The 14,199-nt window shown below is 39.7% G+C and overlaps 1 protein-coding gene across 3 annotated transcripts in view; it reads right to left on the bottom strand.

The window, feature by feature from the left end:
• LOC114502520 (speckle type BTB/POZ protein) overlaps positions 1–14,199 on the bottom strand; it is a 76,904-nt gene that overhangs the window by 62,237 nt on the left and 468 nt on the right. The gene's annotated exons all lie outside the window — the stretch shown is intronic.

Below are 14,199 nucleotides of genomic sequence, written 5' to 3'. Positions count from 1 at the left end.
ACTGTCAACTTACTCTTATCTTACTCTGTATACACCATTCCTCATGCTTAAGTGTCACAGAGTAACTATTTTAAAAAACAGTCCATCTAGCCCTGGCTGGCGTAGCTCAGTGGATTGAGCGTGGGCTGCAAACCAAAGTGTCGCAGGTTCGATTCCCAGTCAGGCCACATACCTGGGGTGCAGGCCATGGCCCCCAGCAACCGCACATTCATTGATGTTTCTCTCTTTCTAGCTTTCATTTTCCCCTACCCTCTCTAAAAATAAATAAAATCTTTAAAAAAAAACAACAAAAAAACAGTCCATCTTAGGACACATGGACATGAACTAAAGGGGGAAATGTGGGTGGGAGAGGGCGTGCAGGGTGGAGGGGAATTAAGGAATTAAGGGGGGAAATGGGACAACTGTAATAACATAATCAATAAAATAGATTTTAAAAAATAAATAGTCAATGAGCACTGGCTAGTGTGGATCAGTGGACTGAGTGCCGGCCTGCAAACCAAAGGGTTGCTGGTTCAATTCCCAGTCAGGGCACATGCCTGGGTTGTGGGCTAGGTGAGTGTGTGAGAGGCAACCACACATTGATGTTTCTCTCCCTCTCTTTCTCCTTCCCTTCCCTTCTCTCTTAAAAATAAATAAATAAAATCTTTTAAAAAATAGTCAATAAAATAATAAATGAATGAGGTAAAATACATTTTCTGAAAGCACATCTAATCATATTATTTTTCAATCAAAAATTTTCAAAGTCTCTCCATCACTTACCACATTAAACACCTACTGCCTGGCCTTGGTAGAAAACCTTCCATGTTCTGGGCCAATTTACTTTCCTGTCTTGTCTCCCATTATTCCATGCGTCTTCTGCTTCAGCAATGCTACATTGTTCATTATTTCTGATACACACCCAATACTACTAACGCACATTGCATTTCCCCACCTCCACATTGTTGTTCACGACATTCCTTTGAAATCCCTTCCCATTTCTGCCAATTAAAATTCCAGCTTTCAAACTACCTACCCTTCAAAACCCAGATCAAAAGTAACCTTCACAAAGACAGTCCTGACTCCCACCCCAACTTCCCCAATCGAATGGCCTCTTCCTCTTCTGAATACCAAAGTGCGCTATACTGGTTTAACGCCCTGCTCTTTTCAGGACAGACTCCTCCCCTACCTTTTACAAAACCTTTTGTTTATAGTCAACAGATAGATACTTGGCGAAATGAAGTCAGTTAACACCATTACTCCTTTCTCTGTCATAAAATATTTAAATTGGGAAGGGGGGAGGTACAAAGCTGGAATGGTATTCCCTTCTATGCAAAAGCAAGGTCTTCTTAAATGCAATTTTTGGAGCTCAGATTTTTAAATGTATTCAATTCTTGGAAAAAAATGTTAAACTTCAATGTGCTACTATGATGACATAAATTTCAGAAGCTATATTAAAATGAGCTACCCTAAGATTATCACATACTTAAAAGAATAGCTGGCTGAAAATCTGCATACCTTAAACTCACTGTTGTCTGAAAACAGTAATTACTAGAAAAACACAGTTGTTCAACAAGAAATTGGAAACATTTTATGATCTTTTAAAATATTCCATTCATTTTTATGTCCTGTTAAGTGACATTAAGGAACATCCTAGCAACCCAGTAAAACTCTACCATGAAACACTAGTTATACCTAAGTTACGGACCTCTGTTCCCCTACCCATGCCCTCTCGTAAGGCTGTGGTTCCCGAAGTGTATGTCGTCTGTGTATCCCTGGAGGTCCCCTTCAAGGGATCCATGAAATCAAAACTACTTTCATAATACTAAGAAATTGTTTGCTTTTTTCATTATGTTGATATTTCCACTGGTGATATAAAATCAATAATGGGTAAAACTGCTGATGCCTTAGCATAAATCAAGGTAATGGCATCCAATTGTACCAGAGTCGTATATCTTTTACCACCATATACTGATGATTTTTAAAAAGTCAATTTCACTTAAAAATGTTTCTGATGAAGCAATAAAAACCATAAATTTTATAAACCTAAAAGTCTTGAGTACAGGTCTTTTAAATATTTTGTGTGATGGCCCTGGTTGGTGTGGCTCAGTTAGTTGGAGTGCCGCCCTATCAACCAGAAGGTCATAGTTTGATTTCTGGTCAGGGCACATGCCTAGGCTGAGGTTTCAGTCCCCAGTCAGGGTGAATACGAGAGGCAACAGATGGATGTTTCTCTCTCACACTGATGTTTCTCTCCCTCTCTCTCCCTCCCTTCCCCTCTCTCTAAAATCAATGAGCATGTCCTCAGGTGAAGATAAGTGTAAATAAATAAATATTCTGCATGAAATGAGAAATATGCAAAAACCACTTCTGCAGGATACTCAAGTACAATGATTTTCTCTAGGAAAAGAACATGTGACTCTGAGTTGTGAGTTGAACTGCTTTTTTCACAGAACACTCCTTTCACTTGGAACAAAGCACAAACTGGTTGGTTATTCAGCCATGACTATTTAGCAGACATTTTCTTGAAAATGAAATGAGTCTGTCACTTCAAAAAAAAAAAACAACTGACAGTATATGTTGCCAATGATAAAACCTAAACCTTTAATCGAAAATTAGAAATTTGGAAATCTTGTGGCTGCCTGACAGATTCCAAAAACTTTTCTGGTGAGATGGTTGGTGATATTAACTAACATGTGGCATTTTTTTTTTCAATCCTCACTGGAGGAAATGCTCACTGATGGGGGGGGGGGTAAAGGAGAGAGGGGAGAGAAGAAAGGGGAGGGGGAGAGACAGGGAAACACTGATCTGTTGCCTCCAGTATACCGCCCCCCCATTGGGGATTGAACCTGTAACCTAGGAACGTGCCATGACAGGGAACTGAGCTTGCAGCCTTTTGGTGATGGGACAACACTCCAACTGAGTCACCCAGCCAGGGCAACTAACGTGGTTTTTTGATATGGCACTATAAAATGTGTCATTTGGAAGATCTGCTTAACTTTATGAACCAATATTTCCCAAGCAACCAATTCATGATACTATAAAGTCATACATAGGTAAAGGATCCATTCAAAGTGTAAGATATATCAATGGATTAACGTAACAGTAGCATCAATATGATTTCAAATTCCACACTGCAACATATAAGAAAATACCATTTGTCAAGTTCTGGTGTAGTACCATAGAAGAATATGCACAATTGTCTGAAAATACTCCTTTTTCCAACTGCATCATTTGAGCCCATATTTTCGTCATATACTTCAAAACAATCTATCATATCAGACTAACTATAAAAGAAACGAGAATCTAGTTGTCTTCTATTAAGTGGATATTTACAAGATTTGCAAAAACAAAAAAATATTGCACTCTTCTCACTAATTTGTTTGAAGATTTTATTTATTTTTAGAGAGAGGGTAAGGGAGGGGGAAAAAGAAGGAGAAAAACACTGATGTATAAGAGATACATCAATCAGGAGGAGGAGAGGGGGGAAAAGGTACAGAGAATAAGTAGCATAGATGGTAGGTAGAAAATAGACAGGAGGAGGGCAAGAACAGAATGGGAAATGTAGAAGCTGAAGAACTTATGACACATGGACATGAACTAAAGGGGGAGAATGTGGGTGGGAGAGGGTGTGTAGGGTGGAGGGGAATGAAGGGGGGGTAAGGGGACAACAGTAATAGCATAATCAATAAAATATATTTTTTTAAAAGAGAGATACATCAATCAGTTACCTTTCGAATGCCCCCAACTGGGAACCTGGCCCACAACCCAGGCATGTGTCCTGACTGGGAATCAAACCAGCGACCTTTGGTTCACAGGCTGGCACTCAATCCACTGAGCCACATCAGCCAGGGCTCACTAACTTTTTTTTTTTTAAATATATTTTATTGATTATGCTATTACAGTTGTCCCATTTCCCCCCTTCTCTCCCCTTCACCCTGTACCCCTCTCCCACCCACATTTCCCCCTTTAGTTCATGTCCATGTGTCATGCTTATGAGTTCTTTAGTTTCTACATTTCCCGTACTATTCTTGCCCTCCCCCTATCTATTTTCTACCTACCATCTATGCTACTTATTCTCTATACCTTTTCCCCCTCTCTCCTCCTCCCACCCCCCTGCTGCTAACCCTCCATGTGCCCTCCATTTCTGTGGTTCTGTTCCTGTTCTAATTGTTTACTTAGTTTCTTTTGGTTTTGCTTTAGGTGTGGTTGTTAATATTTGTGAGTTTGCTGTCCTTTTACTATACATGTCTTTTCTTTATCTTCTTTTCTTAGATAAGTCCCTTTAGCATTTCATAAAATAAGGGCTTGGTGATGATGAACTCCTTTAACTTGACCTTATCTGAGAAGCACTTTATCTGCCCTTCCATTCTAAATGAGAGCTTTGCTGGATAGAGCAATCTGGGATATAGGTCCTTGTCTTTCATGACTTGGAATATTTCTTTCCAGCCCCTTCTTGCCTGTAAGGTCTCTTTGGAGAAATCAGCTGACAGTCTGATGGGAACTCCTTTGTAGGTTACTGTCCCCTTACCTCTTGCGGCTTCTAGGATTCTCTCCTTTGTTTTTACCTTGGCTAATGTAATTATGATGTGCCTTGGTGTGTTTCTTCTTGGGTCCAACTTCTTTGGGGCTCTCTGAGCTTCTTGGATTTCTTGGAAGACTGTTCCCTTTGCCAGGTTGGGGAAGTTCTCCTTTATTATTTGTTCAAATACGTGCTCAATCTGTTGCTTTTCCCCTTCCGATTCTGGTACCCCTATAATTCGGATATTGGAACGTTTAAAGGTGTCTTGGATGCTCTTAATCTTTTCCTCAATTTTTTGAATTCTTATTTCATCATGCTTTCCTGCTTGGTTGATTCTATCTTCCTTCTGGTCCACCGTATTGTTTTGAGACTCATATTCCTTCCTTTCACTATTGGCTCTCCTCTGCGTGTCTTCCTGCCTCTGTTTTATGGTAATCTGCATTCTTTCATCTAAATTTCGTCCAAAATCAACCAGTTCCGTGAGCTTTCTGATCACCAGTGTTTTGAACTGCGCATCTGATAGATTGGCTAATTCTTGGTCGCTCAAAAGGATGAGTCCTGGGGGACTGATCTGCTCTGTTGAAAACATATTTTTTTTCCCCCGTCTCTCCTTTTTTTTTTCCGGTCTGGTTGCTCTTGTTACAGTGGGGGGCGGAGCCTTAGGTGCTCACCGGGGCTGGGCACCCCGGTCGCTAGATTGTGACGTTATATGTGGGGGCGGGGCGGGAGCAGGAAGGGAGAAAACAATGGCGGTAGTTCCGTTCCCCTGGACTCAGACCCTTGTCTGGGCTTCTGGCCCGCGAGTTCTGCCCTGGTCCACAATCGCTACCCCTCTGGGTCTGCCAGCCGCAGCTCGCGTACTCAGGGATCACCGCTGCCTTCTTGCGCCCCCGGATGGCTTTTGCGCCAAACCTTCCCCCCGACCTCCGCGCGCCACCGACCCAAGCCAGCCCCGCACCCGCCCGGCTCGTCTTCTCCTACCAGTCCGGGTGAACGGGTCTACTTCAACTTCTTGGCTGCCCGACTTCCATTCAGATAAATCCTCTGCCGGATCTGGGTGTTATTCTGATAGTAAATTATTGTTGTAAATTATTGGTTTTCTAATCTTGGTTGTACGAGGAGGTACGGTGCGTCCACCTATTCCTCCATCTTGCCGGAAGTCCAACTTTTTAAAGTTATTTACATAAAAATACAGAGTTGGGAAAAAGTAGATTCACAGTTGTAATACAAATAAATAATACAAGAATTAATAAATAATAATACAAGAATAAACACTGTTTCAGGTACTCACAGCTGTAAACCTACTTTTGCCCACCCCTGTATATTATTTATATCACCATGAGAAAAGTAACATGTTACTTTTTAAAGTAATCAATATTTCTAAAATATGTTTCCATTTTGATTTCTAATCTGGTTCATATCAATAGATATAGGTCATGTAAATGAAAGCTCTCTGGAGCCTCAATAATTTTTTAAGAGTATAAACAGTCCGGAGACCAGAAAATCTGAGAACCACTGCTCTAAGAGGATCTCCCTCTTAATCCTGCCACTCCCAACATTGCTGTTTGTACCAAACCTCCCTTCTCCCCATCCTCAACCCCTGTGGAGCCTGGGGCGGATGTCTGGCCCAAGGGAAATCAAGCCTTAGGCTGACCAAATCAGGCATCACTCAGGAGTCTGAACTACGTCTCATGGATACTGACGTCTGTTTATGGTGGAACACTAGCGTCCATTAACTCTTACTGCCGAAGTCCTTGGAACTGTTTTTGTTCCAGCGCTTTCTGGCGCCTGATTGTTCAGCTTTTCCTTGGATTGTATGACAGCTATTTCCTTTTGATAAATCTTTTATATGAGCTATTTTAAATAAGTTTCTTTTCCTCCATTTGAAAGATCAGATCCCTATATAAAAATAAAAATCACTCACAAAAAACTAAAAATTAAATGGAAATTTTAGCCTCTTGCAGAACAAGAGACAAACTTAATGATCAGCTGCTAGATAAGGGAGGCTTAATTTTTTTCTTGGAAAAAACCATTCTATATATCATGTCAATATATTTTAGACCACAAATGGCTTCATTAAAATATACCAATCTGACAGGGTTTTTCAGGGAGGTTGATAAACAAAAAGGAACAAAGTTAGAGAGACTTGTCCTATCAGATATGACCAATTATTACAAAGCTATGATGACTAAGTATGCAAACAGACTAATAGCACAGGGCAGAAAATACAGACACAAATACTCATATTTTGGAAATATAAAGTAGTAGGGGGATTTAATAAATGATGCTGAGGTAGCTGGCTATTCTCATGGAAAAAAATTAGATCCCTATTTCACACCAAATGTCAAAATAAATTCTAGGTGGATTAGAGAGCTAAATGTGAAAAAGCAAAACTTTAAAACTTTTAGAAGAAAATATAGGATGTAACTATTATTACCTCAGTATAGAGGAGACCTTCATTCAGAAAACACACACACACACTACAAAGGAAAAACATGATAAACCTGATTCTGTTAAAATTTAACACTTAGTTTCAATAAAAGAGAATAAAGTTAAAAAAACAAATTAAAATACACTTATTAGGATGACTACTATTTAAAAAAACAAAACAGAAAATAACAAGTGTTGTGGAGGATGTAGAGAAATTGGAATCCTTGTGCACTGTTGGTAGGAATGTAAAATAGTGCAGCTACTACGTTAGACGGTATGGCAGTTCCTCAAAAAAAATTAAAAATAGAATTACCCTATGATTCAGCAATTCCACTTCTGGGTATATACCCAAAAGAACTGAAGGCAGGGTCTCAGAGAAGTACGCTTACAATGTTCATAGCAGCATTATTCACAATAGCCAAAAGATGGAAGCAATCAAAGTGTCCATCAGCAGACAAATAAACACATACGATGGAATATAATTCAGCTTTAAAAAGGAAGGAAATACTGCCCTGGCTGGTGTGGCTCAGTGGACTGAATGATAGCCTGCGAACCAAAGGGTGGCCAGTTCGATTCCCAGTCAGGGCACATGCCAGGTCCCCAGGAGGGGGCGTGCGAGAGGCAACCACACACTGATGTTTCTCTCCCTCTCTTTCTCCCTCCCTTGCCCTCTCTAAAAATAAATAAAATCTTAAAGAAAGTAAAATGTAAATAAAAAGGAAGGAAATTCTGACACATGCCACAACATGGATGAATCTCATTGACATTATGCTAAGTGAAGTAAGCCAGATACAAAAGAACAAATATTGCATGATTCCACTCATATGACATATCTAAAGTGGTCAAAATCACAGAAGCAGGAAGTCATACCTGTTCCTAAATACCAGAAAAGAATTACATAAATCTCGAATTAAGGAGATGAATGATTACATATAGTTTTTCCTACAAGTAAATAGGAAGAATTAGAAGCTTTCAGGAAATTACTGCAAGCCCTTCTTTGATGTAGCTGATGTCACAGCAAGAATTATGCCAACAGCTTCTTTAAAAGAAACAGTCTAGAAAAAAGGCCTTCGTGGTCAAATAAGGGTTACTGTCTGCAGGTTTCATGGCCACTCTGAGGTCTGTACCCAGCTCTCCCCAGGGGGCACAACCAGCCTTGCCACACAGAGCAGGTAGGCAGCTCCCGCTCGATGACGACGTGATCACAGCTGGGAGAACGAAGGCCCGAGAGGCCTTCCCAAAGGGCAGAATACTTAGAATCATTTTTCCTAGCATGAAAGTTTGCCAAAAACAAAACTAAAAAAAAAAAAACACACAAAACTACTGGCTCTTGGTAACAAACGTGTCGGCACCCTTTCAGAGTGATTCGCCACGCCTGAAAACAAACACAAGAAACAGGTGTACTTCCCTGAATACACAACCGGGATTTCACATGGGGCCAGTACTGCTTTGAGGAACCAGGTTGAGAATAATGTTATAATATCTGGAAGTAAATATGACAAGATGGTGAAAAGAAAAACAAATTTCAGATAAATATCAGAATACTGTTACTGTCAGGCTTTAAGTAATTGCAATCAGTTCACTCAAATAAGTTTACTCAAAATGCCACTACATCATAGGAGTGGAATACACACATTTTCTGCTAAGGCGGAAATTAGTCCAGCCCCTAAAACCAGCTTTAGAATGCAGTTCCACTGTATCTTTCATTTGTATCGACCTTCATTAGTATGATGGAGTTTCAGAAAACGCTAGATGCACCACCATTGCTCCTGAGTCTACCTACAGTGCACAGGAGAAATCCACAGGATTCAGCGCCGTTCCAGACTGAGTTGAGACGGCTGGATATTAAAGTTCATGGCCTATCTGAAAATTTTCCCTAATTAAGAACAATTTGTCTCACTGCTTTTTTATTCTGAAAATCTAGTGATAGTGAAAAAAATATGCTATTACAGCATAACCTTACATAACACTCCAACTGTCTAGAGAAATGCATGTATTTTGAGGAAAAGAGAGAAAAGACAAATAAATACTTATGCATATATGCACACACACACAAAGATGTTTTTATATAACAACCAAAACCCCACATCTCCCAGAAAGCTAATAAACACAATTTCAGTCTCTCAAGTTCATTTTGTGTACCCTTCATCTCAGGAAAAAAGCAACACTGCTCACGAGAGAAATTCTCCCGTCTCCTCTACAGCCAGCCTTTTGTTAAGGGGGTGGTGAGTGTAAGGGAGTAACGCTCTCTTCAGAGACGCTACCTGTCTTTCACAGAGTCCTGAAGAAAGGGAATCTGGGAAGTCTAAGGTCCAGAATCCAGTAATGCCAGTGGCACGGAAATGAGTCAAACACTAGGTGCATTGTGTTAAAATAAAGGCACCTTTATTTTTTAGAATTTGGTTCCAGAAACTCCATAGGGAGATGAACAACATAATATATTAAAAGGGAAAATGTGATACACACACACAAGCGCACACGCACACATGGAGAGGCAAGGGTTCCACATCTGGGACAGGAAAATACAAAGTGAGCCAGAAACTTCTTGTACTAGAGGCAAGGAAGCAAGGAAGTGCTCATACATCAAACTTAAAGGGCTTCCACAGGCCAAATATGGGACATCTTGATCATCAAAGAAAAGTTAATTTTGGTAGAGCAGAGAATAAATTAAAATCCATAAGTGTATAATCATGCTAAAACAAAAAGAAAGAAAAGGAAACAATTTGCCACCGTTGGAGGTGATTATTATGCCATCTCCTGACTCAGAAAACTATTAAAGGGGAAACTAAGAATTTACCTGAACTTTCTGGTAGAAATTATAATTTATTCCTTACTGATGAGGGCAACTTTTACAGAACACTGGGGGAATGCAAATTAGAAAATTCCCATTTTACAACCACCAAAGAAATAACTGGCAAGGACCGTCCTTGTCAGATGAAAGATTGCTGGGGAAGCGTAACAGCACAGGGCCAAAGAGTCACCACTCTGCAGATCACTTGTTAATTACAAAGAAAATAAGTCTTTTCAATAGAGACACATGGTATTTATCATCATAAAAAATTATCAAACTCAGTATCGTTAATAGTGAAACATTACAACACTACATTTCTCTTACTGTGACGCAGTAAGAGGTACAGAGCAAAACCTATGAAATATTCGTATCAAAAATGTTTAACCTGAGTCTATCAAGTCTTCAGACTTCAATGCCAGTTTACAGGAAATACAGGAATAAAGGAACAAATTAAATAAAACTGAGAAAACAATCAGAAAATTCTAGAAGTGACATATTCTACAAGACAAATGGCCTGGGCTCTTCAAAAAAAAATCAGTATTATGTGGCTTCTATATAAACTGTTCTAGACTTAAAAAGAGACTAAAGAGACATGTTGGGAGAAAAAAAATGCCAGTAGCTAAAAGTTGTCATCTTCACGACAAATAGGAAAATCTGAACATGAAATGGGTATTAGATGGTATTAGAAAATTACTGTTAATTGCCTTAACTATGGCAATGCATTGTAAGAACAATTAAGTAAAACAATGTATTTTAAGAAAATGCATCTAACGTATTCAAAGTATTAAAGTATTAATGTATTATGTATGATGTCTGCAATACAAGAATGTATACATATAAACACACGTGCACAGATATAGAGCAAGTATAGTAAAATGTGAACAACCGCTGAATCTAGGGGATTATGGCATGTGATAACTGTACTATTCTTTCAGTTTTCCTGTGTGTTTAAATTTTTTTTAAGATTTTATTTATTTTTAGGGAGGGGGAAGGGAGGAAGAAAGAGGAGGAGAGAATCATCAATGTGTGGTTGCCTCTCATGCACCCTTCACTGGGGACCTGGCCCACAACCCAGGCACGTGCCCTGACTGGGAATCGAACCAGCAACCCTTCAGTTCGCAGGCCAGCGCTCAATCCATTGAGCCACACCAGCCAGGGCAAATTTTTTAACTTGAATAGTTGAAAAAAAAAAAAGTGGGGCTCATAATATAATTCTTCTAGGAAGATATCCCAAATGAACTCTCTTAAAACTCTTAATCCTTTGTTTACAAAGTCCTCTCAGCACAGAACAGTGTATTAATGTTTCCATTCTGTTTTCTGTTCTCTTATTATTTCATATACTTAGTAGGTTTGGTTTTCCAACAGGACTGTAAGCTCCTTCAGGAACAGACATCTTTTAATGTTTTTCTATTTCCTCACAGCTCACAGTGAAGTATTTTTTAGTCAGCACACTTTTAAATAGTGGTAGTACCAATATACTTTAACTGAGTTAGCTTTTCAATTCCTCAATAGAATGGCAGCAGTCCACTTGTATAAAGCATTTTGAGTCACAGCTTTCAAAAAATCCTAAAACCTCGTTTATGGACTTATAGCAGTTCACATAGAAAAACTGGCATATAACAGTTAAAGAAGTGAGAATATAGGTTTTACACGTCTTCCCAGCACTGTTACGGGCTGGCGTGTTATCCAGGCATGGGCTTGACTCCCATGACACTATTCTTCAGTTGAATAGTATCTTCCACCCCCACCTCCATGTGCAAAACAGCAACGCTATTTATCCACAACTCCTGGTGTAATGAAGCTTAACAAGCTATATAATGAACTTTAAATTTTTAAATAAAAGAGCATACATAGATTAAAAATGTTTGACAATACAGCTCATACTCTGCGGGCAGGAATATAAATTCATACAGCCTTGATGGAAAGCAATTTAACAATACTGAACAACATTAAAAATGCATATATTTTCTGATTCTGCCCTTCCACTGTAAATTTACCCAACAGACACCCATGTACATGAAAAGTATATACACAAAATTAATTGCAGCTCTGTAAACAACCTAAATTTCCAATAATAAGAGCTGTGTGAATGATAGTACATCTATACAATGGATTACCCACTAGCTTTTAAAAAGAGGCACTCCATGTACTTTATTAACTGAATGGCAAATATTAAATTAGAAAAGCAAAGTGCAGATTAGTTTCTTAACATTTGTGTAAAACAACAATTAAAAACAAAAATGCTGCCCTGGCTGGCATGGCTCAATGGATTAAGTGCCGGCCTATGAACCAAAGGAATACTGGTTCAATTCCCAGTCAGGGCACATGCCTGGGTTTCGGGACAGGTCCCCAGTAGGGGGCGCATGAGAGGCAACAAGCGTTGATGTTTCCCTCTCTTTCTCCCTCCCTTCCTCTCTCTAAAAGTAAATGAATAAAACCTTTATAAAAAATGACAAAGAATATATAGTTGTACATGCTGGTAAAAGCATCAACCGTCTCTGGAAGGGTAAACACAATACAGGTAGCAACAATTTCCTTTGGGAAGGTAACAAGATGGATGAAAGGACAGTAGAAAAAGATTTTTCAATTTTTCTGTGTACCTTTTGAATTTTGTTTCATATGTATGTAAATGTGTTACTCATGTTTTAAAGAGTTTTTTTTAAACACAGCTCTGCACCAATAAGAATTATTTAATGATACTCATCCTGAAAGCATACCATGCCTTGGTATCATAACAATTTTAAATGAGGCTTCAGTAAATTCAACCAGATGAAATGTTTCCAGATAAAAACAAAGCATCCTAGAAGATAGAAGCCTACCAAGAAGAGAAATGGACATTTATTACCTCAATAGTTTTACTTCAGGATTTTACCAGAACCTGATTCAAGTCGGGTCACTGACAACATTAACCCCCCTACCAGAGCTCTAAGAGGAGAGGTCACTAAAGTACCAAATGGACACCAACCACCCCTCCCTAAGTGTCAATATAACTTAACACGCCTCGTGTTCAAACAAGGAAAAAAAAAAGATGACTCTCCAGCTCTTTCCCAGGGCAAGGACAACATACGTCCCCCAAATTCCTATGTTTCTTCTGTGTCATCTCTTGGCTCCACTGTAACCATGGCAACATAAAACAGCACAAAAGACAGCTGAACCATGCAAAGGCCAGAGTTAAATGGGAAAGTAAAAAAGAATATACCCGTATAATTTAAGGCCCGAGAACATTAGGGCCTAGAATTAAAAATGACAACCAAAAAAGCCTTGAGAGAAGAATATCAAAGAAAGAACACAAAGGAAAGAGAACAGAAAATAAGCCTTATTAATATATCCCATTCCCAGTTATCCAGATAGGAGGCAGAGTTGGCAAAGATACCTGAAAAACACAGAAATGCACCCCGTCCCGCCACCCACACCGCTGGGGCCCAACAATTTGGCTATTCATTTCAGTGCTTTTCAGCAAACCCTCTGTTTGTGAGAGTTTATCATTTCCTCACCCTATTCTGATGACAGAGGTAAGAAACAGCAAAGTATGCAAAAGAGTGGCAACACGGGAGCAAATTAAAGGATCATGCATAGTCTGCCACCAGGGCCTCAATCACTGAAATATTACTGTAGTGTAAAGTTCCCAGTTTTAAATTGCTGTTTGTAACTTGCACTCCCATTACTTAAGAGTTAAAACCTCCACTGGATAAGTTATTGTCCACCAGTAGTTTCAGATTGCTTTTGTTTTCATGTGACGTTCACAGAGCATCAATAATGTACAGCTAAAACGAAAGCGCTAAGGAAGACCTTCTTTTACTAAGAAAGAGGTAAATAGGTCACATAAATAAGAGGCCTGCAGAGGAGAGAACTTGGATATATTGATTTACAGCTACTACTCTAAACCTTCTATTGTGTACTTTTTCTGTACCTTATCTAATTCTTTGAAGATAAGAATTTTGCTACAAGGAAACCCCCTTTACTTTCCTTTTTGACCCTTAGTCCTCAGAAATCCTTCCAAAATCCCCTGCTTAGAGTAATTGAATGGGCTTGGGCACCTACTCCAAAATTTAGGGGATGTTTGCATTAAAGACACAGTATAACGATGGGAGTCAAGAAAAGTAATGCTAGAACTGTAAGCTGTAGTGACAGTTTCAAAAGAAGGGTCAGCGTGGGGCACGCTGGCTCTAGAAAGCGTTTGTAGCCTGGGAGTCTCTAAGGCAACACCAGATGCAAACAGTCCTCTGTCAATAAAGCCCTCGAATAATTTAAATTCTCCCTTTAGGATAGGAGCAACACGCTATTTGGCAGCAAGTCTAGCCCACTGCCGGGGAAGAAGGCGGTCGCGTGGTCAAGGGGCTCTTTATCCCGCAGGTCCCTGCAACACAGCGATGCGCATGCGCCCCGAGGGCAGCGAACAAGCACCCCGAGCTCGTTCACACTCGCGCATGCGCAGTCACCCATCTCGCCGCAGGCGACAGCTCACTATTTGGCAAGGGGG

The sequence above is a fragment of the Phyllostomus discolor genome, chromosome 8 (genome assembly GCF_004126475.2).
Source record: "Phyllostomus discolor isolate MPI-MPIP mPhyDis1 chromosome 8, mPhyDis1.pri.v3, whole genome shotgun sequence".
NCBI classification, from domain to species: domain Eukaryota; kingdom Metazoa; phylum Chordata; class Mammalia; order Chiroptera; family Phyllostomidae; genus Phyllostomus; species Phyllostomus discolor.
The sequence above is the reverse complement of the archived record's forward strand: the minus strand, read 5'-3'. Positions and strand labels throughout refer to the sequence as shown.